General features: G+C 40.0%; 1 protein-coding gene across 2 annotated transcripts in view; it reads left to right on the top strand.

Moving 5' to 3' along the window:
• The first annotated feature begins 550 nt into the window (after positions 1-550).
• FUT8 (fucosyltransferase 8) overlaps positions 551-18354 on the top strand; it is a 124136-nt gene continuing 106332 nt past the window's right edge. For both annotated transcript variants that reach the window (XM_067296331.1, XM_067296330.1), the window contains exon 1: positions 551-682. The gene's annotated coding sequence lies outside the window, so the exon portion shown is untranslated. The remainder of the gene's footprint in view (positions 683-18354) is intronic.

Below are 18354 nucleotides of genomic sequence, written 5' to 3'. Positions count from 1 at the left end.
CAACGGTCGCCAGTCCCGCGCCCGCAGTGAGGGAGAGAGGGGCGGCGGGCGGGCGGGCTCCCCGCACGGGCGGCCGCTGTGAGCCGGGGCCGGGGCCGGGGCCGCGGATGCTGTCCCACCCTCCCTCAGGGCCGCCCGGGTAGCAGCTCTGCCCCGGCCGTTGCGCGGGGGAGCAGGGCGGGGTGGTGGTGGCGGGGTCCGCGGGGCGCATGCGCAGTGCCCGGTCCAGCGCTCCGTGACGAGAGCGCTCCACCGGCATCAAGGGCCCGATTCGCGCTCCCATAGGCTGCCGTGCCCCGGCAGGCGCGCGCCCGCTGCGGACCTCTTCCTAGTGCGCTCGCGGGGGCGCGCGCGCCGCCGCTGGCGCCGCCGGTCGCCGCCGCCGCGCGCTGCCCGGCGGACGCCGCTCCCCGCTGTCAGCGCCGGCGCCTCGCCGCGCTCCCCGCCCTCCCCTCGGCGCGCGCTGTCGGCGCCTCGCGCCCCGACTCCCGGGCAGCCGGCGGCGCCGTTAAGCGGCGGCGGGTTCCTGCTTCCGTCTCCGCACCCCGGCGCCCCTCTCCCCTCCCCTCTCCTCGCCGCCCCGCTCCCCCCTCCCCTCGCCGCCCCTCCGCTCTCCCCGGCGCCCCCGCGCCCGGCACCTCGGCAGCGGCAGCGCGGGCCCCGGCAGCGGCGCCGGCACTCGGTAAGGGGATGCGGGGACTGAGCGCGAGCCGCGGCGGCGGGGAAGCGGGTGCCGAGGCGCGAGCGGGCGGCTTCGCTGGCGCTCCCCATCCCTCCGCCGGGCCTGGCGCCGCCGCCGCGGCTCCGGCGCTGCTCGGCAACCGCCGCCGCCGCCGCCAGTGGGGGGCGGGGAGCGGGGACCCCGCCGTGCGCCGCGGCCCCGCGGCTGCCCCCGCCCGAGGGGCGCTGGCGGGGCCCGGCCCGCGGGGAAGGGGCGGCTGGCGCTTGCGGGCGGCGGGGCATCACCGGCGGCGGCGGGGCCGGGCGGGCGGGAGGGAGGGAGGTGCGAGCCCGGCATCCGGCGCGGCGGCGGCGGGGAGCGCGGCTGCCTCCGTCCCGGGGGCGGCGGCCGCAGGGCGCCCGGAGGCCTCCAGCTTGCCGCGTCGCGGCAGCTCCGCGGGCCCGGGCGGCGCGCGGGCGCGGCGGCTGCGGGCGGACCTCTCGCTCCGGCAGCGCTCGGGAGGGCTCGCTCGTGCCGGGGCGAGCAGCCGCCGCTTTTTTCGGCACATCTCGGCTTTGGGGTTGGCTTCTGCTGCTGATAGGATATGAGCGGTTTTTCTCTAGCCAAGTTTCTGCTCAGCGTACGCGTGGGTCTCCCGCGTGTGTGTGTGTGCGCCCCGCGCTCGAGATGTTCTCTAAAGAGCAGGCTGCGACCATCTGCTTGCAGAAGCTCACGGCTGGAGAGCAGGCCAGTAGGCTAGAGGAAAGGGCGCAAGTGGTGAGCAAGTTGATCATTGCTTATTAGACTAAGCATCTTCACACTTCATGTTCTTATTCAGTGGTGTTTGTCATATCATGCCGTGGTCCAGGCTGTACCAAAAAGCATATGGGCACACATGCTGACTGGGTGACAAACTGCTTGTCGAAAGACTAAGTTCTTCGAGGCAGCAACTGTCCTTGTCTGCACGATGCATATTCTGATGTGGTCAACTTGCCATGTGTACCTGCGTGTGGAAAATGGTAATGTGTTTAAGAACAAAGTCTTCACTTCCAGTCTGCACTATATCTTATATTAGCACTTAGCTTTTGTGTGTGTATATTGTGTATATACATATACGTGTCGACATATGAGTGTGTGCATATGCATATGTATATATACACACACATATATACACATACTCCCTTTCCCCTGAAATAGTATTTTATTGTCTTAGTTTCTAGGCATCAACTGAAAGCTAATGGAGTACTTCAGAAAGAGTGTTTGGGCATGAAAAGGTTTTTGGATTTTACAATATTACTCAGTTGTTTTTTTTTTCTAAGTCATTCTCCACTGTAAATTGTTAAAAACTTTAGAAACTTCAAAAGCAAATGAATGGCCAACATAGTCCTTGCTGGTGCTTGGGATGGTCTCACAGAAGGTTTTGTGACAATTCTTTCCATTATTAAGAAAACTAGTTATTAGAAGTTAAAAATTGGTGACTACATTTTGGTATATTTCCGGTAACATCTTTTTCTCTGGTTATTTCAGGTATGTGTACTACCAGACTTGTACTGATACTCTTTATGGTTTCATCTGGAGATTTTTTATATATATACATATATATGTATTTATATGTTTACATGTATACACACACACACATATATGTGTGTACATAGATATATCTAAAACTGGTAAAGTTGCATATTGCAAAGTTTGCATATTTTCCCAACAACATGTAATGAAACAATCTTCTTTCAGAGTTGAAAGTGTAATCAATTATTCATATTTTCTGAGCAAGCAGCTCAATAATGAGGGGAGAGTAAGAACCACAATCTGGAATGTTGAATCATGCAAATTCACTCTTTAAGTGATGTAGCTGCCAAGATATTTGATAACTGGGAAGTATAGAGGGCCCGCTTGGAAGTTGTAACTTTCTTTTCCTTTTACTCATGTGTCTTGGTTTGCTTAGAATCTTGCCAGATTACGTTAACCGGGCAACTGAAAAGATATTAATATTAGAACAAGAATAAAATGTTAGCTGTGCTTGCTTGAGAACAAATGTATACATTAAGTGAATTAGCAAAGGTAGTACTAAACCACATATTCCATCCCTACACATAAACCACATATATTGCAGTCACCTTATATTGGGACTGCAAACACAGAGGCTTGTTTATATAATGGAATTTTAAATGTGATAAATATTGCAGACAACTCATAAGATTCACCTGAAAAATTACATTTTTGATCAGTTCTCTGTAGTTGTGTACAATTACTACCTTATGTGTCAGTTCTGTTTTAAACTGAATGGTTTTCATAGTCTTGGTATTTATGTATAGTAAAAGATAATAAAAATAATTTTGTGTCTACATTATCTGATCAGTCTGTTCATTGAAATTTCAAGCAATAAACAAGATTTGTACTCGAGTATTTAAATCTTGTTGCATAGTCAGAGTTTAAAATAAGAAGTATATACTATGATGTTAGACTGGTCTGGAGGGGGAGCTAGTGTCAAAGCAAAATGTGACTTAATTTTTTTTCTAGACTCATTCAAAAGCTTGCTGTTTGGTCATAGAATATGCTTCTAATACAATAAGAAAAACAAATGTAGCTGATGCATGCATGCTATGTATAAAAGATGCATATTAATGCAATCATATGAACATAACCTGCAAGCAAAGTGATGTAGATGTATTTTAGGTAAATCATGTGTTTTGCTATTATGTAACAAAAACTATCTTCAAAGAACTTTGAAGGTGCAAAATCGAACTCTCATACCTCATGAAATGTCAGGATTAGGGATGCTTGTAAAATTGTAACTTGACCTGTCAATTTATGGTTAAATGTTACACCTTTCCATGCAATGTTTGTTCAGTATTTAGCATAGAATGGCATAGATTGTGCTCACTTAATGAGCGATATTGAATTTTTTTCTTGCTATCAAATAATGTGTGGCCTCACTTGCTATTTACTACATGCTGTTCCCACTGCACCCTGTTAATTTCCTTTTTCTCCATTTCATTATGTTTGGTCTCCAGTGTTTGCATCTTCTCTGGAGATATTCAAAACCCACCTGGATGCGATCCTGTGCAATGTGCTCTAGGTGACCCTGCTTGAGCAGGGGGGTTGGACTAGATGATCTCCAGAGGTCCCTTCCAACCTCAACCATTCTGTGATTCTGTGATTCTTTCACTAGTAATATTTTCACAGAACTCTCTGGAGATGTGTGGTGTGTCCCTTCATCTTTAATATCCAATTTGAGGCCTTTATGACAGAAGTTTTCAAAATAAACTATCAGAGTTTTTATGATTTGCATGCTCTTAAATGTTTTGTCATAAAGCTCTGTCTCCCTATATAACCTAGTAACAGTAACCTGGCTTGTCTTCATTACCGTTTTGTGGATCCCTTAACAGGAATCCATGGATGCCTATGCTAAGAAAGACCTTACTGCTTTATTTGTAGTATGGTTTTTATTGATTTAGACTCTAGGTATGAATACCTAGATCTGCTGCAAAGTTAACCCAAAGATACAATATTCTGATGAAGAATGGATCACCTATTAAAAGGCTTTTTTTGTTTTCTTTAGATGATTTGCTTGCAAGGAACAGGAAGAAAATCTAATCTTCCAGGACAATATTAATTCTATTTCTTTTCCTGTAATCCCTGCACACTTCCCAATGTTTGCAACACATATGGCAAGGTCCTCACATAACAGTGTTGTTATTTATAAGCTTTTTTTAAACATAGCTCTTTTCTTCATACAGCAAGACTTGTGTACTGAACCTTATGGCCTTTCAAAAGATAGTATATTATTGTGTATTTAGGACTGAATCATGACTGAAACACACAACATGATCAAATAATCTTTTTTTTTGTTGTTTTTAACCCTAGGATTAGGTTTTTGGTACTCATCTGTGAAAAATTAAGATTCTTTGAACAGAAACAAATTTTTCAACTTGCTAGATTAAAAGAGCAACCTCCCTGGTGGAGGAGAGGGAACCCTCTGTCATATGGGACTGTGCTATACCATGTAAGTTTTTAGGAAGGTTGAAAATTTTAAATTGCCATACAGACTTCTGCCACTTGAGCTGACAGTGTGATATTAGTAATTTGTTATTCTTCAGTGGTTCAGATGATAGGTTCTGAGAATGGCTTTTCTGGCTGCTTAAAGGTAACAGAGTAGTGGTGAAACTCTGGAATCTTGGGTTCTGTTTAAGGGAATGAGCATGTGCTGGTGCATATTGATTTTTCCGCTTATCCTTTCTGTGATATCTGCTTAAATGTCTTTCTGTCTCAATCTTTCTCTTCCCCATTCTCAAATTTTTATCACAATCCTGTTCTTCACATGTTTGTTTCATGCCTTAGAGCTGCTTGTTTGAAATCCAGGACTGCTGTACAAGGAGATTCTAGCTAATAAATTGCTTCTCCTGGTGTTCTTTTACTGTTTGAATCCTGTCCAGTTATTCTTACTCCTGTTTGTGGGTCTCAGGCTTCTGTCCACTGTCATCAGCTCGACATCCAGTCCACTATCACGGCTAGGATCTGCCTTCTCTACCTTCTGCATTTCCACTGGCTCCTGTTCTATCTTCAGAACTTGTTATCTAACTTTAGTATCGTACTTCCTTCCAGTCTTCCTGCTGAGCTGGTGTCTTATCTGAATTTGGTCTCCTTCCCTACCAGTCTTCTCACCCATTTCAGACTTGTTCAGCATCCCCAAATCAGATACTGCCTCAGTATCGGCTTTTGCCACATTGCAGCTCTTTCTCCATACTAATCCTAGTGGTGTCCCCCCTCTTTTCCAGACTTTTGTTCAACTGGATAGCTTACCCCTCCACGCATGCTGGGCCCAGCAGGATGTCACTGAGAAACAGTTTAGGTGCCAGTGGTCCATCTTGACACTCAGGAAGACAAGCAGGCATATCAAGAGATAAACTTGATGAAACAGGTAGCTGGGCTTGTTAAACTGGAGAAGAGAAGGCTTCGGGAGGGTGTGTGTGGGGGAGATGGGACAACACACCTAACAGCCACCTGCTAGTACTTATGAGGAGGTCATTGAGAAGATGGAGCCAGGCTTCTTATTGAGGTGCATGGTGGGAGGACAAGAGACAGTGGTCATGAACTGAAACAAAGAAGGTTCAGACTGATATAAGGAAAAACTTTTTCCCCATGAGGATAGTCAGGCTGTGGAACAGGTTGCCCAGACAGGTTGTACCATCTCCATCTTAGAGGTTTTCAAGACCTGACTGGGTAAAGCCCTCAGCAATCTGGTCTGACCTCATAGCTGACCTTGCTTTGAGCAGGAGGTTGGACTGAAGACCTCCTGAGGTCCCTTCCAATATGATGTATCCTGTGAGACTACAGCTGCAGCTGCCTACCTCCCAGAAGCCCTGGGCTGGAACGTAGTCAGTACAGACAGAATGTGTCAGTGACTCAACTATAACATAGGAAAATAAACTGAATAACAACAAAGTTACAGTGAGCTTGATAAAAGCATCAGTTGTGTGTCAGGATATGCATTTTACTGTCTCTCAGGAAGACGTGGATTTCCTTAAAGCATGCAGGTGATCAAACTTTTAGAAGAAAAGATTACCTTCTATAATTGGGCCAAATAATATATCTTTCCATAGCTTTGTTTGGAAAGGGGGAAAAAAAGAATGTGTCGCATAAAATAAAATCATTGAAGTAGTTCAGCTTTGAGATGGACACCTGGCACAGATTGGCTCATCCTGGAAAGCCTTTGGCAACTTAAACAGAAAAATAAATCTTCTGTAAGGAAGTATCTGGCAGCCTTAGAGATAGGTGATGTTACTGGGCCATTTGTCATATAATGTGTATGTAAATTCATATAATGCAGCTTATAATGCATCATTTCAAGACGATGATTTTCCGAGTATCTGTTAAATCAGCTGCAATGAATTCTGAATTTTTTTTTCCAAATGCTCACTTGATATACTAGCTCCATCAAATGATTATTTTTCCTCTTGTTTTCTCCCCTGCTTCTTTTCCATGCTACTTTTTCTAAGGAGGTAATAAAGGGAGGAAAGCAACCTTAAAATAAAAGGAGTCCAGTAACTGTTCTGGAAGACTTTTGACTTCAGGTCTTCAAATCACAAGATGTATATCTGGGGATGTTTTTGGTTTTTTTTCTAGTATAAGATGCTACTTAAGAAAGTCTTCAGATGACCCTTTTCTGAAGTTTTTGCCACTTTATTTGTATTTGCCAATCAATAGTTCCTTCCTAAGACATGTGGTGACTTCTGTAGCAAAGCATAGTTTCCAGTGAATCAACCGTTTTACTTAGTTCCTTCAATATTAGATATTAATAAAGCATAACTTATATAGTTTATTTTCAGGTATAATTCTTTCAAAATAAAATGAAACACTTTAAGTATTGGTCATTATAGAATTTGGTGAAGTTGGTACTGTGCAATTGCTTTATGACAGCAGTGTTAATTCTGAATGTAAATGCTTCTTAGGAGTGTGGTTTCACTATGTTTGCTTCATAACTTTATAGTGGTAAAGTGAATATCATTATAGTTTTCTGGAATATTAGAGAGCATCTTTTGTGAGACAGTTAATAGCAATGAATGCCACCATGACATTATTAATTCTACAAGGTAAAGGCTGTTTTTAGAAGCTTGTGGAATATTGCTGTGCGTATCTTATGGAAGCTAATCCTGGCTTGCTTGTGTCAGAATCTTCTCTTCATAGCATCACTCTTTCAAAGACTTTTTTCATAAAATAACTACAATAATTCTGTTCCAGCAGCCTCCCAATATCCATATTTAGTTTATTAAATTACTTATGTTAAATTTCACCATAATTTGGTTACAACTTACGCAGTGTTATAATCATGTTTTAATGATAAATCTGATTTATATGGGTACAAATACATTTTTCAAGCTGTGTGTTTTTGTTTTTTTTTTAAGGGGGTGTTTGTGTACATGTATCTAATAAATATTAAAGTGAGTATTTATCTAACATGCTGTTCACTGACTGGTTCATAAAACTTACATTTTCTTAAGTGAATTCATTAAATTATCAGTGTATTCAATTACAGTAAATTTCTCCTTTAAGCTCTTTGTCCATAGTGAGGTTTCTGTTGACCAAGAAGCAAATGACCTGTTTCAAAAATGTGAGCTTTCATTAAAATTGCCTGGAGCCTTTGTCTATCTTTAGCTCCCTGCCTCTATTTATGATGCTAAAATAAGGAATATACTTGAAAAATATATACAGGGTTCTGATATGCTAGACTTAGCTAATATCTTGGCTCTTTTTGGGTGTTTACTAAGCAACTTTCTCTGTTTGATAATCAGTATGTATATTCATATGTTAGATTTTTGTGTATTTAAGATGAAATTTTTGCCATTTGAGGATCTGTGGTGTGCTGATGCTCTCTCTCTTGTTTGAATTCAGAAGAATGTTCTTTCCCTTTTTTCTTATATTTTAATATAGTCATTATTTTGTTTCTCCAACTCATGCTTTTGTTTCACTTGGGCATCTTTGTGCTGCTTGTGCCATACCTTGGTATGCTTAGATAGTCTCTGCACTTCCTTTTCCTATGGGTGTTTTTTTTTTTTAGCTTCTGAAAAGGTTTGGAAAGACTTGCTCACAATTTACAAACTCCTGGATACCTTTCTTCACATTTCTGTTTTATTTAATAAGTCTGTTTCACAATTTGTGACTCTTAACAATACAAGATCCTACTTTTTGATCTGACCATTACTCAGGGTTTTGTCAAATTATAGCAGTTAGGACAGTACAAATTACACCTTTCTCCTGAGATGGCCCACTGTTTAGGACATGGCTGGCATTAAAAGTTATTCTCCTTGAGGTTTTTCTTCACTGCAGATGCCTTTAGACCTATTCAGTGCTCTGGATCTTGGGGCAGACTGCTAGACATTCTCTCTTCAACTTCTGTTGTTTCTGAACTTCAGTGAGGCCATGCTCGACTTGGTATCAATACTGCCTGTTGTGTTTGCCTTACCAGACTGTAAAGATGGATGGCAATCAGGGTAATATGACACCTTACATGTCACCCTGTGACAACATTCATCTTCAAACTCGGCAGATGTGAATGTGCTTTGTGTACTCCCTAGGGAGCAGGGATGCTGCCTCTTAGCACGCCGCTGATAGTTTCTTCTGATGTAATTTTTTTGTTCTTTCAGTGACAGCAGGATCTTTTGAATGAATGTGAGAAAGCCCTTTTATCCCTCTCCTCCACCTGGTTACAGTGGAGGGTATCTCTTATGAGGGGTTCAGTCAGACAACCTACAGCAAAGAGATGGTGGTCTCTTGAGGGGCTAGCCATAAATATAAAATGTATGGAGTTCAGCATGATTTCAAATGCTTTTTTGGTTTTCCTGTGCAGCATGTGGTGGTGTCATGCAGAAGTAATGATAGTACAGATTCTTTGTCAACAAGAATGGTGAGAGAACAATGTCTATATTGTCTATACAGATACAGAGAGAATCTGAGGATGTGTAGTGTGCTTCACCTTGCGTTGGGTGCAGGATGGAAATCAATAGAACTGGGAAAGGATAAATGAGCTATGAAGACAGAGGGAGCACAAAATTATTAGTCTGAAATGCATGTGGCATGTAATTGCTGAAAGTCTGAATGTATAACAGAAATAATTCTGAGTATTGATAAATAATTTTTGCATTTTTGGTTGTCTTTTGATGAAATAATATTTGATGAATACAGTCACATGTAATCTGACTTGATCTTTCTATGCTTTTGTCATTGGTTATAATAACTGTAAAGGAATTCTTATGGTAGATGAGACCTGTCGGCTGTAGAAAAGTGAATTGTTTAGGAACTAGTGACAGCCTTTGCAAAAAGTGGGGGACTGGTGGGTAGTGATACAACATAGGATCATGTCGTCATCTTGTTCAGGTAAGGAGGATGATAGAACTTAATTTTGCAGATGAGAGTCTCTCTCTAGTTTATCTGAAGTCGTAATTCTGGTGTTTTCTATATTTTTACTTGAGAAACTTGTTTTATTTTTTGAAGGTAGTTCAACTGAATGTCTGCATGTTTATAATGAATTGTTAAAATTAACTTACACCCAGTATTTCAGGAAACTATTGCTTCTGAATGGTATTTTAGCTCAAAATTTTGAGTTTAATCTGTCATTAAGATATGCTTTTATCTAACTTTTTATGTCTGGTTGACATCAGTTAATATTTGGAAGAGATTAAATATAAATCCTTTTTCTGCAATTTTTGTTAACGTGGCATGTTCATATAGTTCTGGTGAACTAGTTCAGTATTTTTTTCTCCAGACTGATTTTTGATTAGTCCTTTTATATAATGTAAAGTTTACTGGTTTGTTAATTTGGGGGATCCCTAGTACAGTAATTTGCCCTGGCAGATTCCAGATTTGCTCTTGGTTAAATAATGTGTGCTACTTTCCCAGGTGGAGATGCCTCTCTAAAGCTACTTAGAGTAGATTTGTGAAAGCTATGTATTTTAGGAGACAAGAAAGATATTGGCTGTGGTACAGTGTAGTAAAGGTTTTCAGGTATTGCCAAGTCTTGCCATGTTGATTAAGACATCTATATAAAATTTTGAATGTGCTTTCTTACAGTTTGTTTAGAAAAATAAATGATTAATCTTGGTGGCTTTTTGTTTTTATAGATTTATATGCCTAATTTCTTATGCTTCTGAGAACCTAATATAGTGGATTGAGATATGCTTTAGTGTCCCACCAAAAGTGTCAAACAAGATATCAATTACAGTTATTTTTGACAAGAAATTTGAAAAATAAAAAGCAGAAATGAAACTTCCCATTAATTTCAGGGTACTGTCTCAAAAATGCCTTTAGTATCTAAACAGCCTTCCTATGACTTTCTTAATGTTTATATAACTAGTGTAAACACTGAAACATTTTTTTCACAGTCTTTTGTGTATTTAAATATCTTGTTTCTTATGACACTGATGTAAAATATTGCAATATGCTCACACCCTATTAGACAGCAGAGGTGCATCACAGGAGTTCATGAAGACTGTTGTTTCCTGCTGGGAAAGCTGTGTGTAGTGGGCCTCATTCACTGATGCCTGCAAGTTTTCGTTTTTGTTTGTTTTTATTTTATTTTTTTCTATGACACACTTGATCATAAGAATCTTTATCTGATTCCTGGATTTTCCTCGGTCTGTAGCTAATTTGAGATATTCAGCCAGGACAGTTTTTGGTTGACTCTATTGATCTGACTTTAGCACAATAAAGAGCTGCTTCTGGACTTAATGTTTTCCTGTGCCATTTCCATTATTCAAATCCTTCTCAAAGTCATAAAAAAATAGGGTATCTTTAGCTTGATAACCTTTGTTAGTGGCTTTTCTACTGAACTCTTTTACAAATGTGTAGTATTGCTGTTGCTTAAACTTCTTACCTTCCCTGGCAGAGGCAACCACAAGTAGATTGATTATTTCTTCATCTTTTAGACATATCTTATTAAAATAAGTAATAGCTTTAACAGTGCTTTCTGAAATCAGAAGTGCTTTGACACTTCATGCAAACAGATTGTGTCCCATTACCTGGTTTCTGCATGGGATGCTTTTTTGCATGGTTCCTTTCTTGGTTGTTGCTTGATAAAAACCAAGCTGATGTGATATTTTCAACTGCTATCACCCAGTGTTGAAGGGCCTCTAGACCTTGTGTCCTCCCAGGAGCTCTGTGGTCTCTTTAGATTATGGCATTTTTTGTATTTATATGCTTGGTTGAATGTGATTATAGAGAAAAAGTGCTGTGAGCTGTGAATTCCCATTTGAGAATTCTTCAGCTGTGTTCAGATGTGCTGTGTGAAGGTTTATTGTATTTTGAAGGTGAACAGTCCCAGGTGTGCACAGTTAGGTATGAACTAATAAGGAAAAAGCAAAACAAAAAATACAGTGTGATAGTATTCAGGGTAATCAGTGTAAAGAAATTTTTTTGTGGTGTATTAGTAACACATAGATCAGTGTGAAAAGTTTATGTTGAAATGTGGTAAACCAAAATGGACTATTGTCTCTGTAATTGTAATTTGTAATGTCATTTATAATATTGCATGGGCCTGTCTTCCCCAAGATGCACATATTACATGTGTTTGTTGTAGAATAAGATATAAACACTCATGACAGTTACTTGGTGAGCGTGTGTAGCGTGTGGAATAGAGATATTCTGAAGACAGAGTCATCATTTCTTGAGGATGCAGTCTGGGTCCCAACAAAATGTTTTGTCTGTCTGCTATTTTTTATCTATTCTTTTTTTCTTTTTTTTAGCTTTAGACTTCCTGTTTCCTGATGGAGGCTTACCAAGCACAGTGACAAGTTTTTCCTTTATCCAGTAGGCTCTGCAATGAGTTCAGTGATGGGCAGCACTCTTGTCAAACTGTATCTCTGTATAACTATGCTGATAATGAAAACTACTACACAATGTGCTCTTACCAGACTTAAGATTGCATGTCAGTGTTTTTTTACATTGTCTCAATGCTTTTTTTTTTTCTTTCATGCTTCCCTATGTTTTTCCATGTAGCACTTTTCCTTTTCTACTGTTCTCTTACTGTGTTCAGGGTTCAGCCGAAAACCCAGTTTCATGAATCTGTATTCTTTGGTGTTTGAGTACCACCTTGTCCTCTTTGTATGGTGTCTGCCAGCAGCTCTTGACTGCTGTAGAAAAGAGTGATAAATGGCTAAGTTGTGGAAGAAAATGTAGAGGATTGGTGTAATTCATGTAGTCTTTTGCTGTATGAAAACAAAATTATCCTCTAATGTAATACTGGTCACACAAGTTTAGCTTGTACCATGGTCATTGGATAGTATAGGGAAACCTGATGTACTAACAATATGTACATGTTTTAGAGATGAATGAGGAACTCTCAACTGTAGATTCTTTAATACACAGTAAGTTCATTGCAGTGAGCTGATTTATTTTCTTTCATACAGTGCAGGGTGAAAGAGAGAAAAAGATTAAATTTAGATGGATTAAACTCAGCATGTAACTTTAAAAATGATATTTGCTTCTCACCACTAAGTAGGGATTACATATCTATAATTTTCTAAAATTTCCATCATAAATTAGACATCAAAAGAATAAGAAGGGAACTCAAAATTACCCAACTGATAGTGAAAGTGGAAGATAGGAAAAATAACAAACCACATCAGAAGGAACCTTCACTCATACGTTTAGAGTCATCTCTTAATATCACACTATTAGAGTGTGTTTATGGTGATGTACGCTCAAGGTAAAGGCATGTCACAAAAATATTTTGCAAAAAAGAGCAACTTTAAAGACCTGAAACCTCTGTAATAAAATGTACCTTAGCATTAGTGCCTGATTATTTTATTTATTTTTTTTCCTTGAGATGTAGACTTTAAAGCTTGGTGCATAGTACTGAGGAGTAGCCTCAAAGACAGCCTCAGCAGCCTCTGGTGTACAGAAACTTATAAATTCCATAATTTTGGGGGGTAATATTCAGGCTAAGGGCATGATATGTGTAATGTTCAAGCCAAGGGCATTCCTGCTTAACCACTTTCAGTACAGGCTTTCAGCTTCCTTCATTATCAGGCACTGTCAGGCACCTGACAAACAGATTTTGACAAGGTCTTTCAGATTTTTTCTCTGGGCAGTATCTTACTGAAGATTCCCTGATCACTTCTTCCTTAATTGCTGGAATCTCTGCTGCGTGTGCTTCTTGACCTTTGTTTGAAGATCCACCTTGATTAGCATGTGTCCAATGAATGTGAAGCTGCAGCTCTGTCTAGCTGCAGGGGAAGGAGCATGTCATCCTTTTCCCTGTTTCCTGGATGCCGAGCGCTGTTTGCAGCTGTTCATAGCTTGCCACGAAGCAGCAATGGCAGCACTGTGAAATTGATGCTGTCTTTGAAATCTGCACAGCTGCTAGTAAGCTTCTGAATACCAGCGCTGAAGTTGACCACAGTCTTGTTAATGTCACCTTACTGCGATTTGAGAAATTGGTTAATAAAAGCAGAGTCACTGAAGCTGTTTGGTAGATTTTGGAAGAAAATGCTATGATTTTTATTTGGTTCTTGTTTGAAAAACTTCAAATGAAAGATGAAATTATATATGCATTCCTAATATAACCTCAGCGGTAATATCAAACTGTGTGCTCGCTATGGGCAGATTCGAAGTACTTACTTTTTAAGAAGGAAGAAAAAAATGAGACAGAGGAAGGAACATGGAATGCATTATACCAAGGTCTAAGGCACAAAAGATGAAGCTATTTTCTTTTTTTTTGAACCTGACACTATATGAATTGTTTTAATACATACATAAAGGTTCTTAGTAATTCTGTTGATGTTGGTACTTGTTTTGTGTGTTCACTTTCCTTTTAATGTAAGTTTCTCTGGCTTTCAAAGACTGAGTAACCTATGCTTTGATATTTGTAGTGGTAGCTGCAGTGGGTAGTAAGGTGTGTATATCTTTAATTTTTAAAAATGAATCTCCTTTTATATCTGAAATTAACTAGGCTAAATTAAATCCTCCAGTTTAAAATAATCCCTTAGTTAATAACAAGGACCACTAGCATTTCTATATAAATATAAAATTGAAACAAAATGGAAATTCTTTGGCTTACAGTCAAATTCCTTTTTGTTGTGTTTTCAGTATAACTGTTGTTTTTCAGTGACATGCATGGTACTGTCCTTCTTCCTCTGTGAAGCTTGCTGATTTACATCTTAGCTTTTTTTCTTCCTGGGGCTGTCCAGCATTGTATTCCTATGCTGGATAGCCCTTCCCTTTTGCTCTAATTAGTGCAACAAATAATCATGAGGCTGTATTGCACAAATAACCTCCTTCCTCAAATTAAAACACGAGTTATTTCAAGAGAACAGGTTTTGCCAGCATTTCAATTTTTTTCTTCATGTTGTTTGTATTCTTAACAGCTTTCTTAATTTGACTTTCCTGATAGCTTTTCTTTTCAGTCTTTTCTTTCAGTTGCCTGTGTCTAGAAAGAGTGTACTCCCTGTGTAGTTTCATTGCCTCTAAATTTTTGGGGGTCAGTTGGGGGGGGAGTAGGGGAGGTGGAGAGGGAGGGGGCTTAAGTTTCTGAAGAGGGTTACTACTTTCCTCCTTTGCACTCTCTTTTCTTAGTTTTGTGTACTCTGCCAGACTTGTATGCACTTACTTTTTGTTTTCTTAAGCTGTTTTAGTTTCAAATCCTTTTTGGCTACATCAGCACTAATAAGTGAACAGTGCCTAGGACCATTCTCTGGTATTGAGGCCAGCTGGCGTGGAATGACATTTGTCCATTCTGTTAAACTCTCAGCCTTCAGAACAGGTAGCTGCATGCACACCACCATTTGAAAGTTTTCCCTGCTTTGTGACGACCTTCAGACTGTTCCCAGGAGTTATTTGGGAGAGTGCAGTTGGCCTTGACCAAAAGTATTTCAGGGCCTGTTCTAACAAGATGATTTACATTTCAGTGCCTGGGAAAGTTTCAGGCATTAGATATTGATGTAGATGTAAACTTTTAGGTTCACTTTCTCAAAACCAGTAGTCAGCTCAGTTACCAGCTAGAGGTTAACTCAGTTGCATCTGTGATGTGCTTCCTGAAAGCCCTATTCTGTTAATCATTAATATTAAATCTTGTGTTTTGGATGATTCCATTAGCTGTCTTGACAAACCAAAACAAAAGAATCAAAAAGAGACAGATCATCTGTCCCACAGTCCCTCAAAACACTCATCCACTTAAATTTCCTTGTCTGGGAAAGCGAACAGTCTTTGTCTTTAATTTGCTCACTAGTGATATGAATGACAACAGATTTTTAGCTTGCAAGGCTGCGAAGCACAGATGGCACTTCACATGGCCGAGGAGAAATGGGACTCGTGGGAAATGAAGCACAGCATACGTTTTCTTGGATTTGAGAGCAGCTAAATGAGGTCCAGTGTTTGGTGTGTTTTCCCAGATTTCCCCTGAATGTGACAAATGCAAGTGTGTAATATGGTAATATAATGTCATTATAGCATAGATGAAACTTTGTAGAGTTAAAAATATAGGGGTGGGAGTACTGAACAATAGAAGCCTGTCTTCTAGAAATATTGTGATGTGTCAGGATCTTGTATTTTTGAAATAAAGGGGAAAAATGAGTCAATTGGTTGGGCCAATGTGTTTTGAAGAAAGGGAGCAGGAAAGAGCTTAAGGGAACAGCAGTGTCTGGCCAGAAGGAAAAATGCTCTGTTGGTTTATTACATTTGGGTTGACCTGCTCTTAGGAAGCAAATAGGTTAAATTTTTTTTTTTATTGGGGTTGTTATTCAATAACTTAGTTCTTAGATTGGCCCCTAAAATGTCCGTAAAAGAAATCTCTGGATTGCCCTGTTCTGACCTGTTCTTGTGTATTGTTTTTGGTTTGTGCCTTAAGAAACTGTTATGTATGAAGTTTTCAATATGATGAAGTGATGTTATACCTTATAGCAACTGTTTTTTCTTCCAGTAAGGATAAGCACTTTATGATATTGAATTTGGCACCTAATTGCTATTTGTACTGTTGAGAATGGCATGCTCGAAGAACAACATCAAAGTGGCAAAGTTCTGTTTGATAAGGAGAAACAGATGTGAGCCCTGTCTTTTAGAGCTGGTTTTGAGGACTTTGACAGGAGATATAATGCTTCCAAATATGCATCTTGGTTGATTGAAGTAGAATTTTACTGAACAATTTTGTGTCCTTCTCACACCTGCAGTAGTCAGGTCAGCTTGCCTGAAGGGGAGCCTTCTCTACTAAGCAGAGAAGCAGAATGAATCCTGTGCGCTTTATTGGATAACGGCTGATTCTTGAGAGCCTTTTTCCTCTGTGCTGTAGAGGCTAGATGATTTGTATTTGATCCTTACATCTTATGGAATAACTGTATTACAGTTTTTCTTTAGCTCTTAGCAGTAAGGAATCTTAGACTGAAATACTTGCTTTTAGGTTACCTATCTCTCTCCTCTCTTCCCCTGGATCATTATTTTCTTTCCACATTTGTTTAAAGAAATTTTCTTAGTATCTGCAAATAATGTTGATAGCAGCCAGAAAAGTTGTGGGGACATGAGAAATGAAGTTCAGTTTTTCAACTAAATAACTGTTTCTGCATTAGAAAACCACATTCTCTCTTGTCTTTAAACTGGAAAACACTTGTTTTAAGCTTTACTTGGTTTGCAGAAGGAATTTTTTTTGTTCACCAAATGTTCACTGTCACATTTTAGCTGTTAAAACAAAATGAAAAAAAAAAAAAAACCTTGCTGGAATAAACTAATTCTTTCCTTTTAGTATTTTTCCTAACATAGTTTTAGTCACTTCTATGCCAGCTGCTTGAAACAATAGAGCCAGCACAGAAATGAGCAAATTAGTGACCTTGGTGCAAAAACAGTCTGTGTGCTTCTGAAATTGCCAAGACAAGGTTATCACACTTAGTAATAGAGGATGGTTTGTGTGTCCGGAGTAATAGAAAATGGTTTAAGCTTAATAATAAAAAATGGCAAAGTCACATACTTGAGTGCTAACAAGAACGTCTGGTATAACTAGACTGCTAATAAAAGTGAGGTGGTTGTTGCGTGACCCAGATCCTCATCTGCTTCCTTCTCAGATGCTGTGATTGTGTGTGAGTAACGTGATTCTAAGACATGCAAGATGGTTTCTAGCTTTTAGAAAAGATTGTTAGGACCAGCCAATAAAGAATTGGTTAATTTGCATTTGGGACATGGTATATAGCTCTGATCACGCTGGCACTCAGAAAAGATTGAGGCATTTGGAAAGAAAAGAACTATTAGTGTGCTTATGCTAAAGTTGAACTTGCCTTCTTAAAGAAGAAAGAAAGAAAAATTGGCAAAATAAAGCTTGGGAAGGAATAATCATACTCTTGTTAAGGGTTAGGGAGTATATGGGAGAGAGAAGAACTAAAGTTAGGGGATATGTAAGGGATCCCATATAAGGGATGCAATAAATATAATATAGTAACAAATCTTGTTTAAAAAGCGTAGGGTGAGGTCTTGAAATAGCTTTACAAAATCAGAAATGGAGAGAAAGGAACTTAAAGTGATTCAAGATGATCATTGGTACATTTATATAAAGAATGGTAAGGTAGATCCTGGAGGTGGAAATTAAAGATGAGTGTATGAGATTTCTTCGTACTAAATTAACTGGAATCTCTGAGAAGGGATAAAGGAGTTAGGAAAAGATGTGACTATTTGTCATAATGTTTTTAATTTTACAAATTCTGTTCTTCAGGACTTCTTTTGGTAGCCTGCAGAGAACAGGAGGGAATATTTATAATGATTTCCACACCCCCCCCCCTTTCTTGATGCATAATTTATGTTCTGGTGTTTCTTCCATGCTCTTGTGAAGCGGAGGCAATTTGCCATTGACTAAAGAGGGGATTTTGAGTAAGGTGTTCTGGTTTGTCATGTGGTATTGGAAAAATTTTCCTGGCCTGCCATATGGGTCTAGTGTCCATGTTCAAATTTAAATCCGTTTGCCATAGTCAGTTGGGGCAGTGGGTATTTGCTTTTTGTATTCTCTCCCTTGTTTTCCTGAGGCCACGCTGGTATTTTCATCTAACGCACGCCCTGTCATTTCAGAGGCCTGTGATGTGGTTGGCATCTTTGCCATTCTGTTCTCTTGCTGTTGTACGTACATTTGAGTTTTGTGTGTTTTTCAAATTCATTTAAATTTCATGAAAAGTATTAATGAAATGTTTTGGACTTTTCTTGAATGGGTTCTTGTAATGCAGGAGATTGGA

This window comes from Apteryx mantelli, chromosome 4, assembly GCF_036417845.1.
Source record: "Apteryx mantelli isolate bAptMan1 chromosome 4, bAptMan1.hap1, whole genome shotgun sequence".
Lineage (NCBI taxonomy): Eukaryota > Metazoa > Chordata > Aves > Apterygiformes > Apterygidae > Apteryx > Apteryx mantelli.
This window is presented reverse-complemented; position numbering and strand designations above follow the sequence as displayed.